Here is a 5,445-nt window from a genome sequence, read left to right on the forward strand (position 1 = left end):
CTCCCTCTGTTTTTCTCTCCATGCTTATCTGAGCCTGACAGGTACTTCCACACTACAGCTTCAAATTGTTACGCTCCTCTATCGAATATAATCAAACACACTCCAGTATAAACAGCTTATGCACATTGTCTCTCTACACAAACACAGAGGAAAATACACACACACTGTGATTTGTTGTAGGATGTGTCAAAAGGTGGAAAACAATTGTTCTTAAAAATACGGGATAAGCAGGCAGGGTGATGTAGAGCAGCAGTGTGGGAGTCTGTGGATGAACTGAGACGTCACACCTGCGAGACGACTCCTGTTGACTTTGTGAAGACAATTAAAGAAAGAGAGAGTTTGCAGTGCTGATGAGTTGTAAGGTTGATTGGTTGCTTATGGCCAAAAGTGTGAGTCACTGCAGCCTGGTTTCCATTCAAATGTGGCGCAAATTTGAACTGAATCTGCAGAAAATTGGATAAAGAAAATCAGATTTTAAGCGGTCCGGGTATCATCGGATAATTCATAGTTCATTTGTAATTCAAAAACCAAAAAATGGTAAATCTGTTATAATATATACTAATGTGTGCTATGGACAAAGAAACGAAGTGTATGAAATACCCTTGCATGCATATTTCTATCCACTACTGTCACAACAAGGACACAATGAGATGACGTCATTAAAAGAGCGTCAGTCAAAGCTCAAACGATGGAAAACATGATGGAAATATGACGTTTCTGTTAGTTTCATGTATTGATGTGAGGAAGGTTACAGTCTCCTCAACACTGCTCCACACTGATGTTTTCAGCTCTTCAGAGACGTTTAAGTCACATGATTCATATACATTTACATTTGATTTTTATCCACCTAGCTGCTGTTACACCTCAGACAACAGGAAACACTTTTTATGGATATGTTTGTTATTTTTTCCCAAATGTTTCTGTGTTTTACAATCTGCTTTTCATTTCTGGGTGTTCTGTGATATATGAACGCTTCTTACACTTCCCACAACTCTATTTTTTTGAAATGAGAATACTGAATCAGGAAAAACACTTCACAACTCTATTCCTAGTAAAGTGCAACACACATCTGCGGCGTATAATGTGTGCAAAAACACCAGCACCAGTTTTCTATTAAAGCCTGCATACCGGCAGCAAACTGACACGTGTCAATCGCAGCAGGATACAAACTGTCCTGTTTTCCCAGCATTGATGTACACTAAACCCCCCCAGAGCTGTAATTTCATCACCTTCACTCATCGATGCATCACCGCTACTGTGCTGCAGCTGCCCAACACTCACAGACACACGTGCAGAAACAGCTTTTATCAAGACATCAACTTATCCACCTCAGACAAGAGTAAAAACTTCTTTGTGTTCAGTTTTTCAGTGTTTCCACTTTGGCTTTTTTATGTGCAAATGTGAATAAAAACTGGACACTTAAGAACTGTTTTGATGGCAGATCCTGTGTGATTAACCGGGGAGCGTCTCCATGTTTAAACACCATGTGACACATTATCATTGAGCAGGCTGTAAAGCTAATTATAAGATAAGTTTGGTCTCTTTTCATGTTTGTGCAGTGTCCCTTTAACAATTAAAACATATGTTTACCTGTAAAGAAGGAAAAGCCAGATTTTAACCCTGAAACAGGCTGGACTGGGATGAAACTCTGTTGTTGTTTGACATTCAGTTCGTCACATCTTCGGATGATGGGTCGGTGTCTGGTCGGTCAGAAAGTCTGTCTGTAGTTTGAGCAGCTCTGACGTCAGATTTCCAACATGGCTGTTGTTATAAACTGTGATGAGCTTGTTTTTAATGCAGTTGGAGGATATTTGAGACGTTGTGGTTAAACTGTCGTCTCACTGAAATCAGATTGTTGCGTCTTACAGACATTTGTGGCTCCATGTTTTTCTTCTTACTTTCTGTTCAGAGCAGAACTGAACCTTTCTCTCCTTTGTCATCATCGTCTTATTTGGATAAACTTCATTGATCAGTGTACAAACCGTCTGGACAGCGTGAGAATAAAAGTCGCAGGTTCTGTTCATGCAGAGAGGAAGATCAAAACACAACGTACACGATTCATAAAAAGGCACAGTGTCTGCTCAGTGTAAGAATACTACACCAGCAGCTCTCCTGCCTTTATAGTTGTAACTGTGGATAATGGGTCCATCATGCTGTACACACCATCCATGGTAACTACATCAGACCAGAAAAGCTTTTTTATTTTTTCTTTTCAGTCACGTTTCTGAACCTGCTGCAAACGTCGTTGGTGGTTTACATGGACAGGAGCAGCACCCAGCTGGTTCGGCTTGTATGGACTCTGTGCTGTGCAGCAGGGAATCAATGAGAGGTATAACGGCAGCAGCGGGAGGTGATGGTGGTGGTGAAACCTTAAGACTGACAAGAGAGGTCACTTTTGATCCTGACTCAGATTACAGGGTATCTTTGTAGAAAGACACCTGATACACAGACTTATTTTACACCCATTCTGACTCCTTAAAGGAAAAAATTCATGATGATTTCTTCATACTACATCATCTATGTTGTAGAAATGTGCAATTATTCCTGAAATTGGTGCCCTATGACTAGAGAGAACTGAGAAAAAAGCTGTAGATTCCCCATACCGCTCTTAGAGGTGAGCTACTCATGATGTGTTTAGGACCAGCTGAAGAAAGTGAGCAGTTATATACCCTTACTGAGGCTCATTTACAAAACATTTTTCCTCATCGAGTCTCGATATATCATATCAATGTTTCTAACCCTAATCTGTTTTGGACGACGATGAACCGGACGGAATTGTGTTCAAAGCTGGATGCAGCTCACACAGTTCTGTACTCCGTATTCAGAGTTGGCAAAGTCTGATATAATAGTCTGTCAGAAAACAAAGTCAGGTTTACAAAAGCACCGCAAAGTTTGTTGCAGTGCAGCGTTTTCAGTCTGTCTCCGTTCTCTCTGACCGTCCTCACCAGGCAGCTGATGGTGCAGCCGCCTCTCACCTGACTGACGCTGTTACAGCTCCTGTGGTCACTTCCTCCTACATACTCTTTTATCTGATTCCACAGCACTATTATCAGCCTCATAAATTGTAGTAGTTGCGCCACATCTCTGCTCCAACATTGTATTATAAAGCTAGTTGAGTTTTTTGTGTTGGATTCAGCTCTTCTGGATGAATCACAGACAAACTCAACAGTCCGGTGGTCACTTCATCTTCCAGACTCTTGGACGGGAGACACACATTTTAGTGTCCTTGAAGGCACCACAACAGAAAATCCACAAACATAGTTTGTAGCAAAATGCACCATCCAGCTAATGAGTGGGGAGCTCTGGGTGCAGGCAACATGGAGGGAAGTTAGACGTTGTTCATTTGCATATATGACCCACATTGTACTGATACAGTGCTGGTTAAAATTTCCCTGTAAGTCATCTCGCCCAGCACACATGTATGGAAGTGTATTTGTGTCTGAATTATGAGCACAAACAAAACTTTTTTTGCATGCATGCGTAATATTTTGTAGAGAATTGATCACGTAAAAGCTCCAGTGGGACTTCAGTCCCTGCTGGTCAGTGATTTTAATCCAGACTCTCTCTCTTTGTTTGTGGCTCATTTTTCAGCTCCACCCCGGTTATGACTTCATACATGCTTTACAAACCTGCAGCTCAACTGACACAGCAATCTCATTTGGACCCATAAAACGCATCAAAAATAGAAGACAGAACCGTGCTCGAGATACGAGTCGCAAATCAAGCGGGTCCAGCCGTCTCTCTGCAGGTCTACTGACTCCCCCGAGACCCTGTAAGGACCAGGAGACACCATCCACCGTTATACAGTCATTACATTACTGAGCCACACAGAAGCAGATGGCTACATCACTGACTCATTAACTTTTTTCCAGCAAAGCATTGAAATCCAATTTCGATATGAGAGCCTTATTAGGAGAAGAAAAGCATGTTATTTTGTGGGCAATTACTAGAAAGGAGGACACAAACAGGGCCGGGTGATGCTAAAGCACATTTCAGAGCAGAAAACAAAAGAATAAAATTAGTGAAGATATTAGAGACTGGGGAGAAAACATCCCAGCACACTAACAAACACTAACTCCTCTGGTGAAGTTCGTGTGTTTGTGCAGAATGAAGAATCTCTACAGAGATTCACAGTTTAAGCTTTAATCTGAGTATTTAATAAGTTTGTTATTGTGAGATGAAGACAAAGCGGTAAATGAGTTGAATGAAAAATGTGTGTATGTACTTTAAACTGCTTGTGCGGTTTAATCTGAGTGTAACACACCTGACACACCCTCACTGAACCGGAGTTACACCTCCCACAGAGACGAGGAAGACGGCAGTAAAGATGTCTGCCGTCAAACTCAAACAAGCTTTAGTGGCGTTTTTCCTGACTGGCCTCATTAACAAGATCTGGACCCCCTCTGACATGGACTCTGTCCCACCTATGGACACATTATACATTATACATACTGTATGTTATAAATATATATGTTATATTATTGTAAAGAACCCATCACACCCAACAATGGTGCTTTTATATGATTGCAATTATTTGTATTATTACATTTGCACATTCCCAGCCAACACCTTGTACAATAAATGTTTTTGACTCAGCAGCTTTTCACTTAGAATATTTTTTACTATATTTTATGTTTTAAATGCACAGTTTTATTCATATATTTATAGGACCTGTCTTTTCTCTCACCTTCTATTCTTTGATTGTTACACACCACAACACCAAAGCAAATTAATTATATGTGCAAACCTACTTGGAAATAAACCTGTTTTACTGTTCCTGATTCGGATGAGTATGGATGATACTAAACCACACATTTCATCAGAAGATAATCATAAAAAGACAATATCTTAAACCTTAAATCTGTATATCTCAATATCACAAAAAAGGTCGTAGTTACCGTGACGTCACTCGCTGGTTTCTGAAGAGCGGTTTTGAAGCTCAAAGTGAGCCGCTCCGGCCGTCGCCATCTTGGCAGTGCGTGATGCTGTCTAACTCCCAGCCAATCAAAATTGGGCAAAGAGGCGGGCTGAATGGCTGAAACAAGCCACCTAGTGGCTGGCGGACCTGTCACTCAAAGCAGCCATGTCCTTCAATATGCAGAACTTTACGGCTTAATAAAATTTAAACGGGTGAGTTATAAAAATAATTCCCCCCCCCGTACAGTTGTCATGAAAGAGGAAATTATCTTTAGAGACCAAAACCGTTGTTTGTACCAGGCTGTAAACATGTTTATTTCTGCTGTAAAGTTGGACATTTTAACATGCGGGGTCTATGGGGATTGACTCGCTTTTGGAGCCTCAAGCGGCCATTCAAGGAACCATCCAAGTTTGTATTTTTCTTTATATTGTGACCCCTCAGATTTGTCTTGGAGGTTGGGAATCACTGTCTTAAACAGCAAAATAAATAGATAAATAATTACAAGAACACAAAGTCAACTTCAACTT

Source organism: Thunnus albacares, chromosome 18 (assembly GCF_914725855.1).
Source record: "Thunnus albacares chromosome 18, fThuAlb1.1, whole genome shotgun sequence".
NCBI classification, from domain to species: Eukaryota; Metazoa; Chordata; class Actinopteri; order Scombriformes; family Scombridae; genus Thunnus; species Thunnus albacares.